We start from the raw sequence: 26,957 nt of genomic DNA, 5'->3' as shown, positions 1-26,957 counted from the left end.
CCAACGCTGAGCATCCCAAATAGTGTCACGCTCACCACAAATAGATTAGAAGATCCCAAGATATCAGCCCCTTGGCTCTCTGTGGAGCTGATGTTGTCAAAGACTCTGGGACCCTTTCCCTCTGATTTTGAGCAGTATTATCCATTTACACCAGCATGTTTCAGGTTTTCCCTTTCTCTGTTATGGCCATGAGATCAAAAAATTGAGGAAACATGGGTTTATATTAGCAATCTATATCATCCATACTGAATCAGTCATGACACGTGGACTGAAGTTGCAGAGACACCAACTTAAAATGGCTTGATTGGTAGGCAATGCATTGGCTCATGTAGCTAGAAGTCCGCTTGGAATTGGTTTAATATTTAATGCAGATCTCTCTGAACTTCTCTCAGCTTTATCCTCACCGTGGGGGCTAACTTTGTCCTCTGGCTGCCGAGTTTATGGTACCAAAGTAACTGTAACAGTTTCAGTCTTATCTGCAGCCTCAGCATCCAAAAAAAGAGAGAGGGGAGGCCGTCATTTCTGTTGGCTGGCTCTTCAGAGTGAGGAAAGTCTTTCTCTAAATTCCGGTCAATCTCTTCTTAGTGAACTGAATTGAACCATGTGCCTCTCTCCCTGAACCAGTTTGGCTAAGTGTGTGACTACTCCATTTACATTCTAATGATGCAGGAAACCTATAATTACTCAGCCTGCATAAGTGAGATACTGTGGCATCACCTGCTTTAGGCCATCCTGGACAATGATATCCACAAAGTCCTGAGTGTGAGATGATGATGTGATTATGCTATAAAACATATTTATTAGAAGTTTACATATTAAAGTATTTAAAAGTTTGGTCTACCACTTAATCATATTGTGGGACACCAGAGATACACATACTGCATGCTGTCAATACTGAGCTTGATAGAAGAAGAAGCAAAGAGTGAACGGTGTTAGAGGGTGAGCCATGGAAGAACAGGAGGTGTAGCTCGTTACAGGGAAAGATGAGTCCCCTACTTTGACTGTGTAGAAGAACTCACTGAGAAATGGTGGGAAATGAGAATTTAAAGAACTGATGGACTGTAAAGGACCTTAAATTCCAGCGTGAAAAATTTCTGAATTACTGCATAAGAGCCTTTTTGAGCATTTCATCATTAAATGATAAAAAAAAATCACTTAAATGATATTAAATTGACAGGTCTGTGAAGGACTGTTTGGAGTGGGAGATCTTTGCAATAACAAAGGAATAAAGGTAGCAAGATTCAAAGTAAGAAAAAAGGGAAACACCAGATGGGAACATTTCAGAGAGAACTGACTCAAGTGGAGGAATATGATATGCAGTAGGCAAAGAATGAACAGGCTAGAATGATTCTAAGATTTATTAAATAGATTCTCTAATATAAGACCCCACTGAGTCAATTAAATTGACTGAACTCACACGTGTGCATGCATGTGTGCGTGTGTGTGTGTGTACTCTGATTTAGATTTTTGGCTAGCCCAGACTCAAGTTCCTTATCCAGCAGACTCTTTTCCAATACATCTTTTCTCTAAAACAAAATTGTCAGGAGTGGGAAAGCCTGGCCTTAAAAGGATGGAATATGGTCATATCCCTCCCCACCTTCAAGAGTTCCAGTCCAGGGCCCTACCCGTGAAACTGTGATTGACCTTTCATGCAGAGAGCTACCAGAGCCCTGCAGAAATCTTCCTTATGCCTGAGCAGAAGATGCTGGGCATCTTCTTAGAGAAATGGACAAAAGGAACAGGTGCTGAAGAGAAGCTGCTGTGGGCTCAGTCAACCTTGGTGCAGAATTGCATTGGCAGCCTTCCTGCTCACTCGCTATAGGATATTTGCAATAATTTCCACCCTGTATTCTGGAATCTATGAGTCTTATTTCTCCGTGTTTCTGGCTGCCAGCCACTACTGTCCTCTGGGAGCAGCCTTTGGCAGCTGCATCCCAGTGTGATGGTGAACAGAGGCCCAGCTGGATGTGGCTGCCATGCTGGGACCACACCTGTGGTCTTGGAAGTCAGGAGCATGCCAGGGGCTATGCCCGCAATGAGGCAACTGAGCCCTTGAGTGCCCCAGCCAGGTGGTGGAGAACTCAGGGTTCCAACTGCTTTGTCTGAGGTGCCAAGAAACGTAGAGCTGTCAAAGTGACCTGGGAGGTCCTCTCCTGGAAAACGTCTGCTCAGCTGGCTGATGCCACTCAGGCAAAACTGAGTCTTGGCTTATGAACAACTTGGTTCTTCTTTTTATGAGACCATTTCCTATTATTTCAAAAAATATACAAACATAGATGGTCTCAAATCTAACTTTCTGCTTTATCATCTTCCTTGCTGCTGTGATTAGAAAGGAAATTCTGAGTACAAATAATAGTAATAATAAAAATATAATAGCAACAAGTATATTCAGGTTTTCTCTGGGCCAGATAATATACTAAGCACCTTAATTTAAATAAGTTATCTCAACACAGCAATCTTATGAATTATATACTATTTTCATCCCTGTGTTACAGATAAGAAAACAATTAGAAATGTTGACTGCTTTGCCTAATGTAACATGAAATAGGTGGCAGAACCAACATGTGAATTCAGGTTTGTCAGAGCCCAGAGCAAGAGCACTTATTGAGCACAGTACTAATACCATTGTGGGAAGTTAATCTACAAAACTCACCTTGTTTTTGCAATAGTCAAATGTATAGATTTTGTGTAGCTAAATATATTTTAATATAACTTTCCTCTCTTAAAAGTTAAGAGAAAATTGTCATATACAGCTGGTGAGAGTATAAATTGGGACAAGCACTTTGGAAAACCATTGTTTATTAAGTTGAAGATTTTCATATTCCAAGATCCAGCGATTCTACATCAGGATACATGCCCAAGAAAGATGTGTGCACATGTGCATCAGGAGAAATGTACAAGAATGCTCGTGACAGCATTATTTGTGATATCCTTAAACTGTAAATGTCCCAGAAGTCTATCAACAGGAGAATGGAAACATAACTGGGGTATATTCACACAGCGGAATGCCATACAGTAATAAAAGGTAATGAGCCCAGTTACACACAACATGGATGGATGCTGTGCTTGAGAAGGTAGACACAAAGACAACATGTTGTATGACTCAATTCATTTAAACTCCAAACACAGACAGACTAGTTCATTGTTTACAGATTCATACTTAGGGGATAAAGTTATGAAGTAATCAAGGAAATGATTGCCATAAAAGTCAGAAAAGTATGGAGGAGGAGAAAAGTGGTCATAATGGGTAGAGACTAGAGGAGGCTTTGGGGTGCTGGCAATATTCTAGGGGTATTGGCTTGAGAAGTTTGACTTGCTCTATAATAATGTGTTAAACCAATATGTATATGTACAGTATTCTACAATACAAATGGTTTTAAAGCAAGTTTAGAAGGAAAAGGCAAGAAAGGTGTAACTTTTACATTTAATTTCAGGCTATAATATCTTGATAAGCAGCCTACTTTAAGACAAATTTTAACTGACAGAATCTGGCACCTCTGGAGTCAGTTCCACTCTCTTTCCTGATCTGAAGCTCCCCTACTCCCATTCTTTTTTAATCATTAATGCTTTTCTTATTAAAGAAATGTTTCCTTGCTCATATTGTAGGTGGCTGAGCTCAGGTATTATTTCTCTAAGGAGGAAGAGATTGATTCTTCTGGCCTGCTCTTGTAGGAGTAATCACGACCTTTCTGCATCATCCTTGACTCAAGGATGCGTCTACGAAAGGAAAATGGCAACAGCAAGGTTTATTGTTTTCACTGACACATCTAAATAAAGGCTTACCAGAACTAGTAATGCAGGCATCCATGATATTAGTAAAGACTGGACAGAACTGGGATGGAGGTGGGATAAGAGGAGGGACTGGGTTAAGTCCCCAAAAATGACCAGCACAGGAACTTCAGGATAGAGTACGCAATGGGTTGGAGCCAAGCTTCTGTGGCTTTCAAAGGTCTAGGTAGAGAGCATATCAAGATACTCATTTCAGTTTAGTTCAGTTCAGTCGCTCAGTCATGTCCAACTCTTTGTGACCCCATGGACTGCTGCACGCCAGGCTTCCCTATCCATCACCAACTCCCGGAGCTTACTCAAACTCATGTCCATTGAGTCAGTGATGCCATCCTACCATCTCATCCTCTGTTGTCCCCTTCTCCTCCTGCCTTCAATCTTTCCCAGAATCAGTCTTTCCCAATAAGTCAGTTCTTGGCATCAGGTGGCCAAAGTATTGGAGTTTCAGCTTTAGCATCAGTCCTTCTAATGAATATTCAGGACTGATTTCCTTTAGGATGGACTGGCTGGATCTCCTTGAAGATATTCATTTGGATAACCCTAAATTCCCAGTTCTAAAGGACATGACTTTTAACTAAGGAGAATTCAAGACATATTAAGGATTTTTTTTTTCTTTTTGAGTTCCAAGTTCAACAACAGAGAAAAGTTGAGTGGTAGTAAGACACCACATCTCACATTCTGAGAATGGCTGATTTGCATTCCCTTTATGTTAGTTATCACCTCCACATTCATGTGCCTAATCGAACTAAATTTAGTATCACTGTTCTTCGTGGTGAGGAACAGGAAGGAATAAAACTTTTGCAAAGCTCTGTGTTTATTCATATTTCACTCTGAATAACAGAAGTACAGGTAGTATACACTGACTGAACTCTTACTGTCTTTGAGGTACCTGTTCTGAGCTACTTAAACAGAGAATTTCATTTAATCTTCACAATAAATCCATGAAGCTTGTTCTACTTTTATTACTTTATTTTACCAAGGACAAAACTAAGACATGGAGAAGTTAAGTAGTTTGTCTTATTTAACCCACACTACAGTCCTTAGGGAAAGAATGCAGTGTGCAAACTTGACTTACTCTAAATTTTTCTTTCTTCCCTTTGCTTATCTAGATCTTACCCATCTTTCAAGATCCACCTAAAATTCCAGTTCCTTCAGGAACCACTCATTAATAGACTTATCCTTCCCTGAATTGCTTATCATCTCAAATTACACATCTTGACAATATTTACGATCCTGTCTTTGCTTTATCTCCCCAGTCTATAAGCTCATTGGAGACAAGCCTGTGTGGCACACCTGTCTGCACACCCTCTGCCCCACCTTGCCTCACCCCCCAAAGGGCAACGCTTGCAAACACAAGGAGTGGAATTTAATTGTTGAGCAGAACTCAGTTGTGTAATTAAAGCACATTTTACTATTTTCTTAAGAACCAAGAGCAGAACTATAACCATACATAACAATTTCACAAGTGAGGAATCAGGTTAATTTTTACTCTATATACTTCTGCATTATTAAGATTTTTATGGCAAAAGTGTTACTTATGAAGCTCAAGGGACTTCTTTGGTGGTCCAGTGGCTAAGACTCTGTGCTCCCAATGCAGAGGGGGCAGGTGCTATCCTTGGTCAGGGAACTAGATCCCTTGTGCCATAACTAAGAGTTCCCAAGTTGCAACTAAAGATCTCACGTGCCCCAAGGAAAGTCCTGCATGCCACAATGAAGACAGAAGATCCTGGGTGCCACAACGAAGACCCAGCATAGCCAAATAAAATTTTTTTAAAACCTCAACATTATTTTCAACCCTGAGCTTAAAGTTTCTGGCAGGAAGGAGTGTAGTGAGTCGAAAGAGCATGAACTGAAAGTACAAATGTTGTTTCCCAGTCTTGGTTCTACCTTGAACAAGGTTTAAAGCTTCTCTGAGCTAAAGAGAAGGGACTGAGCACAGAGACTCTAAAGTGCTGCCCCTGCTCCTTGATTGTAAGCCAAAGAATATATTTAGGTCTCAAAATTCATTATTCATATGTATTTTAGGTGATATAATCCCATAACTTTTTTCATATTACAAATTTATTGAGTACTTGCCACTGCAGGGACTCAAGGTTTTATATATATATATCTTAAAATATTAACCAGTAGAGGAGAAGGGATCTGTATACATATAACTATATTCTATGATGAAAAGCAAAAAGTGATAAATTCCAAAGAAAAAAAAGTTAATATGCTATGCCCCTATGACTCAGGTTAAAGCCAGAGATGGGAAGTGTAGGGGATAGTAACATGCTGCTTCTTCTGAACCAAAACATTCTGATGCAGGACAAATATAGAAAGAGTGGTTACTCTGCATCAGGTGTTCTGAGCATCTTATCAAAAGCAGTATGATATTCACTTCACACAGTTTTGATGGCTACTGTCAAAAGAACAGGCTTCTCTGATGGCTCAGACAGTAAAAAATCTGCCTCTGAGGCAGGAGACCCGGGTTCCATCCCTGGGTTGGGAAGATACCCTGAAGAAGGAAATGGCAACCTACTCTAGTATTCTTGCTTGGGAAAATCCCACAGACAGAGGAGCCTGGCAAGCTACAGTTGGCGGGGTCACAAAGAATCAGACATAACTGAACAACTTTCACACACATCAAAAAAGAAAAAATGTTGGCAAGGATGTGAGTATATTTGAACTCTTGTGCCTGTAACTTAGCACATTTTAGACCCTTCATATTTGTTGTCAATGCTATTCACTGTGTGCATGTGTGTGTTCGTATGTGTGTGTGTATATGTTTCCTTCAACATTCTTAGGCGGAAATAAGATTTGTCTGGGCCTCAGAGTAAATTTGTTACTGCAATTTAGGCACCAAAAATTTTTGTTAAGTTTTCTGAGAGTCAAACCCAAAATATTAATATATTAAGCCAAATTAGAATTATTTCTATTCAGAGGGTATTAACACACAATAGCATTTGCTTCTTACAAAGGAACTGGTTCTATAGGATGTGATATTTCAGTCTGTAATATTTCCTGGTCAAATGTTTGCATTTGTTTAAAATGAGAATTTTTTTTTTTTTTAATTTTTGGCTGTTGCTGGGTCTTCACTGATGTGCAGGCTACTCTCTAGTTGTGTTGTGTAGGTTTCTTACTGTGGTGGCTTCTCTTGTTGCAGAGCACAGGCTCTGGGGCACAAGGGCTCAAGAAGTTGCAGTAGGTGGGCTCAGGAGTTGGGGCTCCCAGGTTCTAAAGCACAGGCTCAATAGCTGTGGCACAGGGGCTCAGCTGCTCCACGGCATGTGGGATCTTCCTGGACCAAGGAACAAGACTGCCTCCTGCCCTGGCAGGTGGATTCTTTACCACTGAGCCACCAGGGAAGCCCTTAAAATGAGAACATTGATCATCTATCAGTTACCTTCCTATACAGGTCTGAGCTTCTAACATGTAGAAGTATAAGGGAAACCAGAGGTATTTTAAGGGTTTTGAAACTGTCAAAGGTTGATGTCCACCTCGCACTTCTGTTCCTATTTTAAAAATTCATGGAGGGTCACCCAACAAGTAATAAAGAGAAAATGGGAAAGTGTGCCCACAATATAATTAGTCCAGAATCAATATGCTTTTTCTATTAGCTTTTAAAATTGGTTTGCATAAGAGTTTCTTTTCCAACCCAGCTCTTCTGAGGGTTTTTGTGACAGAGTGACTAGGGACATGATCTTTGCAATATTTCATTTTGTTATCTCTTATTATTGCATGGTGGCCCAGAGTATGGCATGAATAAAGCTGTCTTGTCATCAAAATGCATTCATTCATTTAACAAGTTCCTGAAAATAATGGAATGGTTGCTAAGCAATGGAGAAATTATACATTCCCAGGGATCTGTGCAGATTCTAAAAGCAAAAGTAGTTCTGGGAATAGGTTAGTGTCTCCGGAACCCAACTAAATAAAACTGAGAAAGTGACATGCTCTACCTAACAGCCAGGAAGCAGTATTTTTTTTTTTTTAATTTTTCCTTCTTTATGACCCAGGTTTCCAAAGTAACAAGATCGGTAGAAAATTATCTATCAAACAGTATTCTGTATCTACTTATGGATTACAGTTAGCTAGCAATCTTGTATCAATTTATTTTAAAATAACTATTGTATGAAAATGTATTATTTTAATTAGGAAATAAATTTATCTTAGGTATATCAATCATACTTTAATTGCAGAATACATGCTTAATACAGAAACTTAACACACAGATATACAGTTTAAAAAGTACAAACTTTTTAAAAAAATAAATCATCCATAATCCAATCCTACTTTTTTTTTTCTTCTCCAAATAGCCAACATCAATATTTTGGGATATGTTTATCTGTCACTTTTATAGACATATGCAAAGTTAACATCTATTATTATTTAACACAGTACACACACACTATATACATGCATTCATTCTAAAGGCTATGGGTATAGCACTCTTTTTAAAACAATGTTTAAACATTTAGGTTGTTCCTACTTGATCACTCCTATAAATAACTCTTTATTATCCTGTACAAACATTTTTAAAAGTAAGTACTTCCTTTGCTGTGAAAGTAATGCATATAGAGAAGAACTGTAATGGAAATAAACACCCTGGGGATGTTGAACAAGCTCTGAGTCAGGTCTAAGAAGGACAAATGCTGTGAAGGGGGATTTTCCAAAGAGCAGCCAAATAGGCGAAACATTGACAATCTCTGGTGATAGGGCTTTTTGGAGAGCTCCAAACCCTTATCACCCCTCCAGTGGCTGCTAGGCTGCTGGGTTGTCAGCATCTGTGGCTGTGAGGCTGCTGTATCAAGGTTACTGTAACAGATATGGACAGAAGGGTGGGAACAGTGCAAGGTAAACTCCACAGAGCTTGCTGTTCTTAGTGAGATTCAGTCATCCTTCTTAAATTGCTGTACCATTCCAAGTCTTTCATTAATTTCCAGAATTTCCCACAGAAACAGAGCAATTGGATATTCACAGATATATATTACATGATTCATACAATTATGAAGTATGTCAGTCCTGTCAGTCCCACAGTCTGCTGTCTACAAGCAGGAAAACTAGGAAATCTGGTAATACAAGTCAACTTCAGTCCGTGAACCAGGGGAGTCAATGGTGTATGTCTGAGCCCAGTCGCCCAAGAATTGCGACAGGAGCTGCAGGGCAATGAAGTGATTCCTAGGCTGAGACCAAATGCCCAAGAACCAGCAGCATCTCTGTCCAATAGCAGAGGATGGATGTCCAGGCTCAGGCAAAGGGAGCACATCTCCCGTTTCTCGACCTTTTTGTTCTATTTCGTCCCTTAATGGACTGGGCGATGCCCACTCACACTGATGAGGACGGTCTTCTTTACAGGTGTACCTATTCAGATGCTAATCTCCTCCCTAAGCACCCTCATAGCCACACCCAGAATGTTTTACCACCTGTCTGGACACCTCTTATTGAAGGTGACACATAAAACTAACCATCACAGTTGTCTTAACATCCAAAATCATTTAGTGTAATACACTATATTAATAGACAAAAGGACAAAGAGGCAGAAAAGACATTTGATAAAATTCAACACCCTCTTATGATAAAAATCCTCAAAAAACTAAGACTATAAGGTAATTTCCTCAACCTGATAATGGACATCCACAAATAGGCACAGCTAACATCATAGCTAATAAAAGACTGAATGCTTTTCTGCCAAGATCAGAAACAAGACAAGGATGTCTAAGTTTGCTCTCATCACTTCTATTCAACATTATACTAGAAATTTCATCCAGGATAATGAGTCAAAAAAAAAAAAAACCCTCCAGATTAGAAAGGAAGAAGTAAAACTATCTTTTTTTAAGAAGACAAGATGTAGTGAACAGAAAACCCAAGCAACACACACACACACACACACACACACACACACACACACACCTATTACAGCTAATAAACAAGTTCAGCAAGGCTGCAGGATACAAAACCAACATTCAAAAACAATTGTCTTTCTCTACACAGCAAAGAACAATGCAAAACAAAGGCAAAAAAATGATTTCATTTATAATACCATCAAAAAAGAATAGAATATTTAGCAATAAATTTAACAAAAGAAGTACAAATTGAAAATTACAAACCACTGGTAAATTAAGAAGACCTAATAAACAAATAGAAAGACATCCCATGGACATGGATTGGAAAACTTAATACTGTTGAGATGGTTGTTGTGTTGATTAGTTACTCAGTCATATCTGACTCTTTTGCAACCCCATTGATCCTAGCCTACCAGGCTCCTCTGTCCCTGGGATTTCGCAGACAAGGATACTGGAGCTGGTTGCCATTTCCCTCTCCAGGCGGTCTCCTTGACCCAGGAATCAAACCCACGTCTCCGGTTTGGCAGGCAGATTCTTTACCACTGAGCCACCTGGAAAGCCCCGTTAAGATGGTAGTAGTCCTCAAGGTGATTTTCAGATTCACTATAATCCCTATCAAAATCTCACCTAGAATTTTTGGTGACACTGACAAGTTTATCCTAAAATTCACATGGAAACACATGTGATACCATATAGCCAACAATTCTGGGGAAAAAAAACCCAAAAATTAAAGTTGGAGAACTCACATTTCCCTGTTTTAAAATTATTAATAGCTTACAATAATCAAGAGAGTGTGGTATTGACATAAAGATAAACATATATTTATCAATGGAATAGAATTAAGAGTCCAGAAATAAACCCATACATTTATGGTTAATTGATTTTGACAAGGTTGCCAAGATACTTCAATGGGGGAAAGTTTTTCAACAGCTAGTGCTGGGACAACAGGATATACACACACAAAAGAATGAAGTTAGACTCCTTCCTCACACCACACAAAAATCAATTCAAAATAGTATGATAGACCTAAATGTAAAATTAAAATCTTTGCAGAAAACTTATCAGCAAATCTTTGTAATCTTGGGTTATGGAGAGTGTTAGTCACTCAGTCGTGTCCAACTCTTTTGGGATCCCATGGACTGTAGCCTGCCAGGCTCCTCTGTCCATGGGTTTCCCAGGCAAGAATACTGGAGGGGGTTGCCATTCCCTTCTCCAGGGGATCTTCCCAGCCCAGGGATTGAACTCGGGTCTACTGCATTGCAGGCAGATTCTTTACCGTCTGAGCCACCAGGGCAGCCCCCTGGGTTATGAAAGCCTTTTAGATAAGACATCAAAAGCACAAGGAACAAAAGGGAAAAAAACAAGTTGGATTTCATCAAAATTCTTCAGAGGATATCACCAGAAAATGAAAATACAGCCCACAGAATGGTGAGAAGTAGTTTCAAATCATATATCCAATAAGAGATCTGTAATCAGGATATACAAAGAAGTCTTTCAAATCAATAACAGAAAGACAAATAATCCAATTTTAAAATGGGAAAATAATCTAAACAAATATTTTTACCAAAGAAGATATACAAAAAATCAATGAGTACATGAAAAGATGTTCAACATGATTAGGTATCAGGGAAATACAAATCAAAACCACAGTGATGTACCACTTCACACCAATATGGCTAAAAAGCCAGATAATAACACATGTGGTGAAGGATTTAGACAAGTTAGAATTCTCACGTATTTCTGGTGAGAATGCAAATGGTACCGTCATTTGGGAACCAATCTGGACGCTCCTCACAGCTGAACGTATGTTACCATGTGTGTGCGCTCAGTCACATCCAACTTTTTGCGGCTCCATGGACTGTAGCCTGCAGGCCCCTCTGTCCATGGGATTCTCCAGGCAAGACTACTGGAGTGGGTTGCCATATCCTCCTCCAGGGGAATCTTCCCAAATCAGGGATCGAACCCACATCTCCTGTGTCTCTGGCATTGGTAGGCAGATTCTTAACAACTGAGACACCTGGGAAGCCTGCATAGTTAACATATTACCCAGCAACTTCACTCCTTAGTTACATACCCAAGATCATGAAAACATTTGGCCACATAGATACTTGTATATAAATGTTCACAGTATTATTCATTCTAGCCAAAAAGGGGGAAACAACCCAAATGTCCATCAACCCAATGAATGAATAAATGTTGTTCCGTAGCTAAGTCATGTCCAACTCTTTACAACCCCACGGACTGAAGCACTCCAGGCTCCCCTGTCCTTCACTGTCTCTCAGAGGTTGCTCACGTTCATGTTCACTGAGTCAGTTATGCTATCTAACCATCTCGCCCTTTGCTGCCCTTTGCTCCTTTTGCCTTCAATGAATAAATAAAATGTGGTACATCAATATAATGGAAAATTATGATGGCTCAAAAAGGAATGAAGTACTGCCACATGCTACACTTTGAAAACATGCTAAGTGAAAGAGGCCAGACCACATATTATATGATTCTATTTATAGGAAATAGCAAAAACAGGTAAATGTGTAGAGACAGGAAATATATTAGTTATTGACAGATGCCAAGGGAAAGGGGAAAAGGGCACAGGGTTTCTTCTGGGAATGATGAAAATATTTTAAGATGCGATAACAGGGTGGCCTACTGCAGGGTCCAAAGCAGGGTGCAGCAGTGCCTGCAGGGGACCTTTTGAAGGAGGTCACCGTTACCTTCATCACCTCCACCATAGCATGACCTCAGGTCAAGCAACAGGAAGGGAACACAGCCCCACCCATCAACAGAAAATGGGATTAAAGATTTACTGAACATGGCCCCGCCCATCAGAACAAGACTCAGCTTCCCCCTCAGTCAGTCTCTCCCATCAGGAACCTTCCATAAGCCTCTTATCCTTATCCAACAGAGGGCAGTTCAGTTCAGTTCAGTTCAGTCACTCAGTCGTGTCCAACTCTTTGCGACCCCATGAATTGCAGCACGCCAGGCCTCCCTGTCCATCACCAACTCCCGGAGTTTACTCAAACTCATGCCCATCGAGTCGGTGATGCCATCCAGCCATCTCATCCTCTGTCGTCCTCTCCTCCTCCTGCCTCCAATCCCTCCCAGCATTAGGGTCTTTTCCAATGAGACAACTCTTCGCATGAGGTGGCCAAAGTACTGGCGTTTCAGCTTCAGCATCAATCCTTCCAATGAACACCCAGGACTGATCTCCTTTAGGATGGACTGGTTGGATCTCCTTGCAGTCCAAGGGACTCACAGAGTCTTCTCCAACACCACAGTTCAAAAGTGTCAATTCTTCAGTGCTCAGCTTTCTTCACAGTCCAACTCTCACATCCATACATGACCACTGGAAAAGCCATAGCCTTGACCAGACGGACCTTTGTTGGCAAAGTAATGTCTCTACTTTTTAATATGCTGTCTAGGTTGGTCATAACTTTCCTTCCAAGGGGTAAGTGTCTTTTAATTTCATGGCTGCAATCACCATCTGCAGTGATTTTGGAGCCCCAAAATAGGGCAGACAGACTGAGAACCACAATCACAGAAAACTAACCAAACTGATTGCATGGACCACAGGCTTGTCTAGCTCAATGAAACTATGAGCCATGCTGTGTATGGCCACCCAAGATGGACGGGTCATGGTGGAGAGTTCTGACAAAACACGGTCCACTGGAGAAGGGAATGGCAAACCGCTTCAGTATTCTTGCCTTGAGAACTCCCTGAACAGTGAGTGAGAGTTAGTGAAGTCACTCAGTCCTGTCCGACTCTTTGTGACCCCATGGACTGTAGCCTACCACGCTTCTCTGTCCATGGGATTTTCCAGGCAAGAGTACTGGAGTGGGTTGCCATTTCCTTCTCCAGAGGCTCTTCCTGACCCAGGGATCGAACCCGGGTCTCCCGCACTGTAGGCAGACACTTTACCATGAGCAGTATGAAAAGACAAAAAGATAGGACACTAAAAGATGAACTCCCCAGGTCGGTAGGTGCCCAATATGGTATGGGAGATCAGTGGAGAAAAAACTCCAGAAAGAATGAAGAGATGGAGCCAAAGAAAAAACAACACCCAGTTGTGGATGTGACTGGTGATGGAAGTAAAATCTGATGCTGTAAGAGCAATATTGCATAGGAAACTGGAATATTAGGTCCATGAAGCATGGCAAATTGGAAGTGGTCAAAAAGGAGATGGCAAGTGTGAACAGCAACATTTTAGGAATCAGTGAACTAAAATGGACTAGAATGGGTGAATTTAACTCAGATGACCATTATATCAACTACTGTGGGTAAGAATCCCTTAGAAGAAATGGAGTAGCCCTCATAGTCAACAAGAGAATCTGAAATGCAGTACTTGGATACAATCTCAAAAATGACAGAATGAACTTTGTTCGTTTCCAAGGCAAGACATTCAATATCACAGTAATACAAGTCTATGCCCCAACCAGGAAGGCTGAAGAAACTGAAGTTGAACAGTTCTATGAGGACCTACAAGACCTTCTAGAACTAACACCCAAAAAAGATGTCCTCTTCATATAGGGGACTGGAATGCAAAAGTAGGAAGTCAAGAGATATCTGGAGTAATAGATGACTTTGGCCTTGGATTAGAAAACGAAGCAGGTCAAAGGCTAACAAAGTTTTCCCAAGTGGATGCAGGGCAAAGGCTAACAGAGTTTTCCCAAGAGAATAGCAAACACCCTCTTCCACCAACACAAGAGAAGGGTCTACACATGGACATCACCAGATGGTCAATACTGAAATCAGATTGATTATATTCTTTGCAGCCAAAGATGGAGAAGCTCTATACAGTCAGCAAAAACAAGACTGGGAGTTGACTGCAGCTCAGATCATGAACTCCTTATTGCCACATTCAGACTTAAATTGAAGAAAGTAGGGAAAAACATTAGACCATTCAGGTATGACCTAAATCAAATACCTTACGATTATACAGTGGAAGTGACAAATGGATTCAAGGGATTAGATCTGATAGAGTGACTGAAGAACTATGGACAGAGGTTTGTGACATTGTACAGGAGAAAGGGATCAAGACCACCCCCAAGGAAAAGAATTGTGAAAAGGCAAAATGGTTGTCTGATGAGCTGAGAGAAGATACAAATAGCTGAGAAAAGAAGAGAAGCAAAGGCAAAGGAGAAAAGGAAAGATATACCCATTTGAATGAAGAGTTCCAAAGAATAGCAAGGAGAGATAAAAAAGCCTTCCTCAGTGATCAATGCAAAGAAATAGAAGAAAACAATAGAATGGGAAAGACTAGAGATCTCTTCAAGAAAATTAGAGATACCAAGGAGACATTTCATGCAAAGATGAGCACAATAAAGAACAGAAATGGTATGGACCTAACAGAAGCAGAAGATATTAAAAAGAGGTGGCAAGAATACACAGAAGAACTATACAAAAGAGATCTTCATGACCCAGATAACCATGATGGTGTGATCACTCACCTATAGCCAGACATCCTGGAATGCAAAGTCAAGTGGGCCTTAGGAAGCATCCCTATGAACAAAGCTAGTGGAAGTGATGGAATTCCAGTTGAGCTATTTCAAATCCTAAAAGATGATGCTGTAAAAGTGCTGTACTCAATATGCCAGCAAATTTGGAAAATGCAGCAGTGGCCACAGGACTGGAAAAGGTCAGTTTTCATTCCAATCCCAAAGAAAGGCAATGCCAAAGAATGCTCAAACTACTGCACAATTGCACTCATCTCACATGCTAGCAAAGTAATGCTCAAAATTCTCCAAGCCAGGCTTCAACAGTACGTGAACCATGAACTTCCAGGTGTTCAAGCTAGATTTAGAAAAGGCAGAGGAACCACAGATCAAATTGCCAACATCCATTGGATCATCAAAAAAGCAACAGAGTTCCAGAAAAACATCTACTTTTGCTTTATTGACTATGCCAAAGCCTTTGACTGTGTGGATCAAAACAAACTGTGGAAAATTCTAAAAGACAGGGAAACACCAGACCACCTGACCTGCTTCCTGAGAAATCTGTATGCAGGTCAAGAAGTAACAGTTAGAACTGGATGGACATGGAACAACAGACTGGTTCCAAATTGGGAAAGAAGTATGTCAAGGCTGTATATTGTCACCCTGCTTATTTAACTTACATGCAGAGTACATCAGGAGAAATGTTGGACTGGATGAAGCACAAGTTGGAATCAAGATTGCTGGGGGAAATATGAATGACCTCAGATATGCAGATGACACCACCCTTATGGCAGAAAGTGAAGAAGAACTAAAGAGCTTCTTGATGAAAGTGAAAGAGGAGAGTGAGAAAGTAGGCTTAAAACTCAACATTCAGAAAACTAAGATCATGGCATCCAGGCCCATCACTTCATGGCAAATAGATGGGGAAACAATGGAAACAGTGGCTGACTTTATTTTTCTGGGCTCCAAAATCACCACAGATGGTGATTGCAGCCATGAAATTAAAAGATGCTTACTCCTTGGAAGGAAAGTTATGACCAACCTAGACAGCATATTAAAAAGCAGAGACATTAGTTTGTCAACAAAAGTCCCTCTAGTCAAAGCTATGGTTTTTCCAGTAGTCATGTATGGATGTGAGAGTTGAAACAAAGAAAGCTGAGCACTGAATTATTGATGCTTTTGAGCTATGGTGTTTGAGAAGATTCTGTGAGTCCTTTGGATTTCAAGAAGATCCAACCACTCAAACCTAAAGGAAATCAATCCTGGATATTCATTGGAAGGACTGATGCTGAAGCTGAAACTCCAATACTTTGGCCACCTGATGCAAAGAACTGACTCATTGGAAAATACCCTGATGCTGGGAAAGATTGAAGGCAGGAGAAGAAGGGAATGACAGAGAATGAGATGGCTGGATGGCATCATGGACTCAATGGACATGAGTCTGAGTAAACTCCAGGAGTTGGTGATAGACAGGGAAACCTAGCGTGCTGCAGTCCATGGGGTCGCAAAAAGTAGGACATGACTGAGTGACTGAACTGAACTGAACTGTATGGTCTACAACTCTGTGAATATACTAAACCCACTGAATAATATACTTTAAAAGGGTGAACTTTAATGCATGGGAACTATATTTCAATAAAGCTATTTTAAAGAAAAGCATGAACTTGACTTTAAGAATCAGATTCTATAAAAATATCACAATGAAAATTCCTGATCCCACCTCAAACTTGTATTGCCTCCTCTTTCCCACAGGCACAATCAATACTTTTTTGTGGGTCATTCAATACATACTCTCTGCATTTTCAAGGATATATAATTGTATACATTTCTGAACACATTTCTTATAAGATAAACTTCTAAAAGAATTGTTGGAGCAATAAGATTGTCTTTAATTATTTGTCTTTAATATCTACATACCTGTTCACCATTAACACACAGTCAAATAACCTCGCAGAAATACTGCATCTAACTTCCTCTAATTTTAGCCATGTTTAAGAGTTCACGAGAAGGTACTGGTGACCCACTCCAGTACTCTTGCCTGGATAATCCCATGGACAGAGGATCCTGGTAGGCTGCAGTCCATGGGGTCTCTAAGAGTTGGACACGACTGAGCGACTTCACTTTCCCTTTTCCCTTTCATGCATTGGAGAAGGACATGGCAACCCATTCCAGTGTTTTTGCCTGGAGAGCCCCAGGGCCGGGGGAGCCTGGTGGGCTGCCGTCTATGGGGTCACACAGAGTCAGCCACGACTGAAGCACTTCAGCAGCAGCAGCAAGAGTTCACACTTCCTTTTACCTTCTACAGTCCTAAATATCATCATTCATTTTAATCTTTGCCAGTCTCACATGAAATACTTATCTTTTAATTTGTATTTCATTATGCAAGGTTAGAAATTCCATGTTTTTATATTCTTTGCCCATTTTTCTTTCAGGGTGACTGCTATGTTCATATTATCTCATTATGAAATTTTTAAAACAGAGAATAATGCAAAGGATAACAAATATCAATGTACCTGCCACTCAGAGAAATAAATGCTAAAGTTTTTATCATATTTGCTTCATGATTTTTAAAGAAAACTCTAAAGATAAAACTGATGTCTCCCCTGTTCTCTATATTACATTCTCATTCCCATCCCCTGGATGTAACCCCTATCATAAATATGGCACAAAACCAGGCCATTGTATACCTTATGTATATAAGTTTTAGCGATATATAATATTTCTATATAAAACACATTATACTGTGCATAGCATTTGCAATTTTTTTTTCTGTTTTAAACTGTTTTTGAGATCTACCTCTATTGATCAAATAGATATATTTCTTCTTTTTTACTGCATCATAGTATGACATTTTATGAATATACTAGAGTTAATATCTCCTTTCCTCTAATAAAGTACATTTGAAGTTTTACCTGCTTTTGTTGAAACAAATAATTTTGTAATGAATAGTTTTCCTATTACACATGAGCATGAATTTCTCTACAATATATTCTCAGTAGAGTAGCTGGCTTATAGACTTTTTTAATCTTCAATTTTAGCAGTCATTGCAAAAGAGCTTGTTCCAATCCACATTCACATTTGAACAAGCAAGACCCCTGACCTTTTGGAACCTGCATTCTGGTGTGTGTCTGGAGTGGGAGGGAAGACTGCTGAGTCCTGTCTCTTTGCTGCCGTGACCACCCCTGGCTCCGTCAGATTCTTAAAAGTATTTCATTGTGTTTTCAGTTTATTTTCTTCTGATACCAGTAAGGTTGAGGGCCTCTTGATTTGTTTACTAGTGAATTTTATTCATTAGAAAACATATCTCTCATTTTTAAACCTATGCCTTTACTATTTGGTACCATTCTAAATGAGCCAGATGCACAGAGCCAACGGTAGAAAAGAATATTTTGTAATAGGCATATGGAGCTGTCCGATGGTCATAAACCAAGAGAAATTTTTTCAGACATCTGGCCTTTTGAAATAGTAATAATTGATCAAAATAAAAAATCAAAGATTCTGATTAAGAGGACAAGTAAGGAAATTGATTTCTAAAGACAGCAGCCTACACTTCTAGTTCTTCTTTGATTGAGAGGATTTTTTTTTTCAATCAAAGAAACCAGTCTATTCAATTCTGAAAAAGTCCATTCCAAAGGACCTTATACCTTGAAAATGCTCGCATTATTTAGAATCAGGGCAGTTTGGTACACTTGGGGGTGCACAGCATACTCTTTAGATGATGGGTCCACTACTGGGTGTGCTCCAGGCCCTCAATGTCTGAGAAGAGATGGGGAGGAGAAGAGTTTTCAGATAAAATATCTCAAACTCAAGTTCAGCCTGGAAAGAATTTCTCATTTGAACACTGTACAGAATTCTGTCCCAAGCCACTTAACTAGCATTCTGAGAAGATCATTAATTTCAATCCACTTCAAATAAATGGGCTAATAAATGAGGGGGACTCAGTGCATAGCCCAGGGATGCTGTCCACATCTTATCAATAGTGACTAAAGTCATGACTTATTAAACTGGCTTTTACATTCTGAGGAGGGATGTATTCATATCCCTACAGTTTTTAAGACTAGACACACCTTAGCGCTGAAGCAAAATTTCCTTAGAGCATGGAGTTATATCTGTTGGTCTCTTATATGTAGTTATTCCATTATAAAATAATGAATACTCTTTGAAATTTCTCAACCATCATTTTCAGACCTCTGAGGGCGCTACTTTCTGCTGTTTCTTGCTTAAAGATTTCCTCATCAGAAGCCCCGCTAATGCTCTGTCTCTTTGCGCTGCACTGCCAAATGCCTTTTTGAGAATGCTATGCTCCAAGAGGACAGAACTCACTTTTGCTTTTATCCCCTCAAAGAATCCCAGCCAGAGAGCAGGTCATTCTGTCTCACAACCAAACCAATCACATATTCACTGATTTTTCCCTGACCCTGGGTGTGACCGCAGTTTCATGTTCTTACTCCCTGACCAGCCCAAGAACCCTAACTGTTCAAACAGCTGCCACCAACTCCCTGGGACACTTTTACAACGAAGGCAGCCAACTGTCCAGGCAACATGCTGCTAAGATCCTGAGTCCCATTGATTCTGAGTGGATGCTGCTGAAACCCCCAAATTTCCTCAGATTCCCTTATTGGTTCCACAGACCCATTCCTCAGCTTCTGTACTGTTTGCTCCTAGTGGCTCATATCTCCTAGGAATCATCATCAGAGAACTAACTGTTGGTTACTGATGCTGGGTTCAGTTCAGTTCAGTTCAGTCGCTCAGTCGTGTCTGACTCTTTGCTACTCTATGAACCGCAGCACGCCAGGCCTCCCTGTCCATCACCAACTCCCGGAATCCACCCAAACCCATGTCCATCGAGTCAGTGATGCCATCCAACCATCTCATCCTCTGTCGTCCCCTTCTACTCCTGCCCTCAATCTTTCCCAGCATCAAGGTCTTTTCAAATGAGTCAGCTCTTTGCATCAGGTAGCCAAAGTATTGGAGTTTCAGCTTCAACATCAGTCCTTCCAGTGAACACCCAGGACTGATTTCCTTTAGGATGGACTGGTTGGATCTCCTTGCAGTCCAAGGGACTCTCAAGTCTTCACCTGGGTACTGAGAGCCTAAAATCCAAAGATGTCACATATTCCTGAAGTAAACCAATGACTGTTTTAAGAGGATGGAAGCCCAGCTCCTTTGAGGACATAAAGACTCTCCTATCGCTCTGCTGGGGGATCAGGCAAAGCTCAGGCTTAACCTGAAACTGCCCCCTTGCCAGTGAGGGAAGAAGGACCCAATCAGGTGAAAAATTACAGAGCGTGTGCATAGCCCTTTAGATTATATTCTACACATGACAGAAATCCACCAAAGGGTTTTGAGGAGGGGAGTGGTGGGATTTATGTTTTGGAACAATCATTCAGACAGCTGGACAGAAACTAGTTTGTAGATGGCAACTTGGAAGCATGGGACCCAGTAAGAGATTCTCTCTGGTGACCAAGCCACCTGTCCTGAGCAAGGACACTTTTTAGCACATGAGAATAGCCATGACAATCTATGAGAGGCTGAAGTGTAAGGAATATTGCTATTGGGGCGGGTGTCCAAGTAAGTTGGCTTGCCAAATAAAATATAGGATTCCCAGTGAAATTTGAATTTCAGATAAACAATAAATAGTTTTTTGGTATAAGTATGTCACTAATATTTCATAGAGGAAAATTACATGGGACATTCTTTTTTTTTTCTTCTAATTTCCCCAGTTTATTTGAGAACAATTTTGTCTGACATACATTCATATGAATTTTAGATCAGTTATTTCAAAGTGTGCACAAATTATGTATATTTCCCTATAACCAGGCACTGACAAAAGAATACTTAATATATCAATATTTAAGTATTCCAACATAAAAGGACTTTTTCCAACTTAATATTTTTTCCCACACAAGGTGATCTATAATTGGCATTCAGGCAATTATATGCATGTAGAAGCAGACACAGTCCCCAAACTGACCATAAGATAAACCAGCACACACGTCCTTCTCCTGGATATAATTACATTTCCAGAGGCAAAGGGGTTCAAATGGGAAGAAATAAGTTGACTTCCTTATGAAATAAGCTACACAGACACAAACTTAAGAGGAGCGAAGGTGCTAAAGGTGAATCCCACAAATCTCCCTCCTTCCTGTCCTGAAAACGTACGCCTGGGCACTGTGAGTGTGTGACACTCGACCAGCGTCGCTGGACGCCAGGCCCTGGCATCAAGAGGTAGTACAGGCAGGGGCCCCGTCCAGAGGGAGAGGTAGTGCAGGTTCCTGGAGGGACGTCTTATTTCACTTCATCACGTGCTGTTCCACTATTTCGACTGTTCCATTGTTTTTGTAACTGGGGCAAAGTGGGAGGTTTAGCTAGTCTAAGGAACTCTTACCCCATAAACTATCTGAATCAAAGATTTTTTATTTACTCTTTTGCTAAACACAAAGACTGATTTCCATCTACAATTATTTTGTCAGGTGAGAAACAGTGAGTAAGCTGAAGGGAGGGCTGCAGCCTTGGCTCGGAAGGGACACTGTTGACAGTTGACACGTGGCCTGAGGGGACTAACCTGGGCCACAGCGGGACGGCCTGGTCAGCGGAGCTTCTCCAGGAAGGCCCTGCAGCACCGCACGCACTGCTGGTAGACGGTCTCCAAGTCCGCGTCGTTGCCATAATAGGGATCTTCAATGATAAGTTGTTTTTGTGGATCATAGCTCCCGAGTAGTTCACGCTCTGCAGTTTTTAACTTGATTACTTTTTCTATTCAAATCTCTCAGATTGCTCTCATCCATACACAGTATATAATCAAAAGTGGCAAAGTCTTCTTTGGTAACCTGTCTTGCTTTATGGGCTGTGTTAATGCCATGATTTCTTAGGCAGCTCACAGCTCTTGGATCTGGTGACCGGCCCACGTTCCAGTCAGAAACAGCGCCACTGTCAATGACCCAATTATCTGAAATGTTTTGATCAGTTACAAGTTTCCTGAAAACCGCTTCTGTGATGGGTGATCGACAGATGTTACCCAGACACACGAACAGCACCGACTTGGTCACCTGCTCAGCCATCTTCCCACGTGCAGGGGACATTCTTATACTAAAAAAATTATCCATTGCTTATCTGAAATTCAAATTTAACTGGGCACCTTGTTGTTATTTTCCATGTCTGGAAAGCTACAAGTAAAGGTTTCTAAATAAACAGGCCAAGTTAGCTAATAAAAAATTAACTGGAATATACAGAAATGTCTAAAATCTCAGTATTTCTTTTTGGTCCGGGTCTATAGGCTAAAGTCAAAATGAAAGCATCATGTCACTGAAGTTAGAAGTAAGTTAAAATTATTCACATGCTATGCTCATGTGCATATAAATAATTATTATTTGTTCTACTTCACAGAAAGACTTAGGCAGCTAAATGAAAAAAAAAAAAAATCTTGATGATCCAGATTTTATACCATCCATATATGTCTCTATCCTGACCTTCTGCCCAACAGAAAGTTTTGTCATATTTTTCTTTCTCCTACAAAACTGTGCTGAGCTGAAAACAAGGGTAGTCATTTAAAGGCAATGTGTGCAAATGTGAGAATGACCCAGCAGGATACTGTCTCACACTGTCTTAGCTGGCCAGTGTGCATGGGCCTGAGATTGTGCCCAGGAACGCCCTGGGGTACTGAGAAGAGCTTCTGACCCTGCTACAGAGCTCTCTAAGCCTCTTACAAAGCAGAGGAGCATCATGGTTTCAGAGCTTGGGCTCCAGAGCCTACTAGATGGCTTAGTCCCACTTTAGCCACTGAGAATCTATGTGGACATAAGGAAATTAAGTTTTCTCATCTGGGGATAAAAACAGAGCTATAGTATGATGTGGACTGGATGAGTTATCATATGAAAAAGCATTTAGTATAGTGCTAGATTCATAGTAAAATCTCAACAATGTTAGTTACCATAGCTATCTTTAGCCATTAGAGCTTACAATATGATGGGACCTTCCTTGATATAATAGTTTAATTCTAAATGTTGCTATATATGCCTTAGGGGATGTTTCCCAGAGGCAGATCCAACAATCAGCATTTGTGTAAAACTGACGTATTGGTAAAATATTCTCAGAAAGTGGGGAAGGGAATGTGGAAACTGGGAAGGAAAGAGGTCAGGTTAGGATACAAATCAAACCAAGTCCCCTGGAGGGTAGTTCTGGCCGTTCCACAGCAGAGCTCCTAAGATTGGACAGTCACACCACAGACTTGCCCATCTCAGGTGACAAAGGGGCTGCAGAGCCCCTGGGCTGACAGAGCCCAGCTGTTGGCTAAGGAATGCCCCTGGCATGCGTCCACAGGTCCCGGCCGGGAAAGGGAGTTAGGACAGCAGGAGGGCAGCCCTTCCACTAAGAGATGCGGGTGCTGGCTATTTGGAGTGCATCAAACAATGGAGTAACATGGGAACATATACACTATGCAAAATAGATAACTAACGGGAATTTTCTGTATGACTCAGGGAACTCAACCCGGGGCTCTGTAACAACCTAGAGGGGTGGGAGGTGGGAGAGGGGTTCAAGAGGGAAGGGACATATATAAACCTATGGCTGATTCATGTTAATTTCTGGTAGAAACCAACACAATATTGTAAAACAAGTATCCTTCCCTTCAATTAAAAATAAATACTTTTTTTCAAAAAAAGGTAAAGGTTTCTAATGGGATATGGAAGAAGTACTAATAGCCTCCCTCCATTCAGCTTGAGGCAAAAAGCCTATATGGGATAAGGCCAAATATCTGTGGTTCTCGTTCATTTTGCTATGGTATGCCTACTGAAAAAGGAATGGGGAGGCAGGTACAGATATTTTCTGGGATGGTAAGCTATGGAGAATTGCTTGCAAACTTTGCTTAATAAATGAATGGCAGTTATTAAAATTCAAGTGTTAATATAAACATCTTTAGTGTTCATTAACTATGAGTCCAGGATGGTTGACTCACATAATTTCTTTCTTTCTTTTTTTTTTTAACTAACTCAACTGTTACATAAATATTACATAGAAAATTGTCATTATTGAGATCCCCTCAAATGATGACTACTTCAAAAGGAGAAAGGCAAACATATAAAGAGAATAATGGAAAAAGGGCATGTACAGGTAGCTTATAAAAACAAAAATTAAAAATGGACAATAAACATAAAATTACTGCTTAAATTCTCCAGTAGCCAAAGAATTTTAACCTATGAGATACTAGTATTTACCTATCAGAATTGATAAGGATTTTTTAAGTAATAATACCTAAAATTGTCAAGAACATAGGGAAATCACTCTTTGATAATACTATTATAAGTGTAAGTTGGTTTAACTTTCCTGGAGGACAGTTTGACACTATATAACAAAATACATAAAAAACACAGATCCTTTGACAAAACAATTAAACTTTAAGCAGTTTTTACAAGGAAGAAATCAATATGTATAAAAATTATTTCAATAACATTTACTGCAATGCAACTTAGTATATCTAAAAATTGAAAATACTGCAAATGTTTACCAATGCATGGTTCAATTCAATGAACAAGTACCATAATTCAATGAACAAAGTACCATAATTAACTATGCAGCCACTTTTAAATGTTGTAAAAATATATTTGTCAACAGAAGATTTTAATCATATATTATTAAACCAAAGAAAAATCATATTGTAAAACATTAACAGCATGATCCAATCTAAACAATGAAATAAATCTGAAAAGATGTATATCAAAATGTTAAGAACAGTTATCTTTGGATATCAAGGATTACTTCTAATTTCTTCTTTCTGCTTATCTGTAGTTTTCTAATTTTTCTACAGTAAACAAGTATTGCTGGAGTAATTAAAACAATGTTATAAAATAACAAGATACTTCCTCTCTGTACTTGGTTTAAAATGAAGAACTCTCAAAGACTGGGTAGCAATACATATTTTTCCATTGTGTTAATTTCCTGTCTGTTAAGTATATATAATGAACAGCCTTCCATGACTCCAACTGGTTGGAGGAGAGCCAAGAGTTACACAACAAACAAAGCAATGGAAACCATCCATTCAGCCTCAGCCAGAAAACCTAGGCCTCAGAAATGATTGTATCACACTTTACATTTAGAAAAAATCTTCAGGATTTATGTGAGATGAAGTAGTACTTGGAAAGCCATCCCTTTCTAGTAGTTGCTGCCTCAACAAATTTAGAACATTATCAATGACTCCACAGTTTGAAGAATCCAGCAGAAGACTCCGTATGTGGTAGATGCTGAGGAAATATTTGGACTGCAACTTAATGACCTTCATTTGATGAGTGACAGAACCAAACTTAAAAAGCTGAGATGATAAAATGTTTTGTATATACCACTGGAAAGCCATAAAGTAGTCACATTAGTAAACGTTATCCTTTTTCTAAATTCAAAAATAGTGAGACAATTCTTGCCCATTGCTTCTATTGTCCAACTCACTGCTGCTTATTTCAAACAACATCTTAGTGCTTTAGAAAAGCTGTAGGCTAAGAAGCAGAGGAATACACAAGACCATGAAAGTCAGAAACAACAAGGCATATCCCAGTGGCTGAGTCTGGAGATCCATGTGATCACCTTGCTGCGCAAAGTAGGCATCTTCTCATCCCCATCACTGCCCACATGGGGATGGGCAGTGTCCACTGTAAGTGGATACTTACACATCTGACAGTCTTCTCTGTTTTCTTTCTGTTTTTTCTTTTAAGATGACCTTCCATCAATTCCCCAGGCAGAGTCTTTGTAAATTCTGTATCTAGAATGAGTTAGAGCTGTATTTTGCCCACTAAGTAGTGAATTTCAAAAACAATTTCATCTCCAGCCTACATATAAATACATAAATTTCTTTGAGAAGTGTTCTGTTTACCTAGCAAGCCAGAATGGAACCTGTTTAAAAAAAGAAAACAAAAAAAAACTGTATTCCTCCAGGGGGGCTTAACTTACAAATCCCATCAGAAAGATAGTTCTGCAAATGAGGCATAACATTGTAACCTCCCCCCACTTTTCCATTCCAATAACCTGCAGGAGTCCATGTTGTCTATGTATGGGTGTCTAAGAATAAGTTTTGAGGTTTTAGTGATCGATTTTCAGATGGAAAAGCAAACAGATACAGACTGCATGACCACCCATGGTGTACCGCAACTGTGACGCTGTGCCAGAAATCTAGATTGGCAGCCTACAGTGACAGCTTGGTACACACTCAGAATTAAATAATGGACATGTTCCATCCCCCAAAATATGAGTGGACAAATGCAGATGACCTGGGAAGGACCAGCAAAACCATTACATGGGAGAGTACTTGGAAGTTCATAAAGACCATTATAGATACTATGTAACACTAGTCATAGCGTCACTTGACACCTTGTTCTCCTTTCTCTCCCTCACCCTGGAGAAGGAAATGGCAACCCACTCCAGCAATCTTGCCTGGAGAATTTCATGGACAGAGGAGCCTGGCAGGCTATATAGTCCATGGGGTTGCAAAGAGTCAGGCGTAACTGAGCAACTATCACTCACTCTCCTTGTTCTACTACTACCTTTCCTTCCCTTCCCTGGTTCAAGACGCCTGGAGTGTTTGAGCAGGAGTCAGAAGGGCTCAGGTAAAGAAGTATCTCGGGATGCAGAGGTGCTTTAAAGACAGACACGAACATGCACCTGCCCCAGGAAATTTCAGTCATGCCTTGCTTCAGTTTACCACTGCCACTGCCTTTACTTAATGATCAGGATTGTCTCGAATACTCCTGTACTCAAGCAATTTTTCTACTAAGGAAGTAGACATATTTGTAAAATCTGAATATTCATTTGCAATAAATGTTTCACTCTCCATGGTTGGATTAGTTTTTCCTGCTTCAATAAGACTGTAAGTTAAGGTCTCTCATTCCATAATACATCTTATTAGCATACAACACATTATCAAGAATATGCAGGGACTCAG

At 40.1% G+C, this 26,957-nt stretch overlaps 1 pseudogene; it reads right to left on the bottom strand.

Moving 5' to 3' along the window:
• Positions 1-21,626: 21,626 nt before the first annotated feature.
• LOC122700987 lies at positions 21,627-22,098 on the bottom strand (annotated as a pseudogene).
• Between the last annotated feature and the right edge of the window lie 4,859 nt (positions 22,099-26,957).

Source organism: Cervus elaphus, chromosome 9 (genome assembly GCF_910594005.1).
Source record: "Cervus elaphus chromosome 9, mCerEla1.1, whole genome shotgun sequence".
Lineage (NCBI taxonomy): Eukaryota > Metazoa > Chordata > Mammalia > Artiodactyla > Cervidae > Cervus > Cervus elaphus.
The sequence above is the reverse complement of the archived record's forward strand: the minus strand, read 5'-3'. Positions and strand labels throughout refer to the sequence as shown.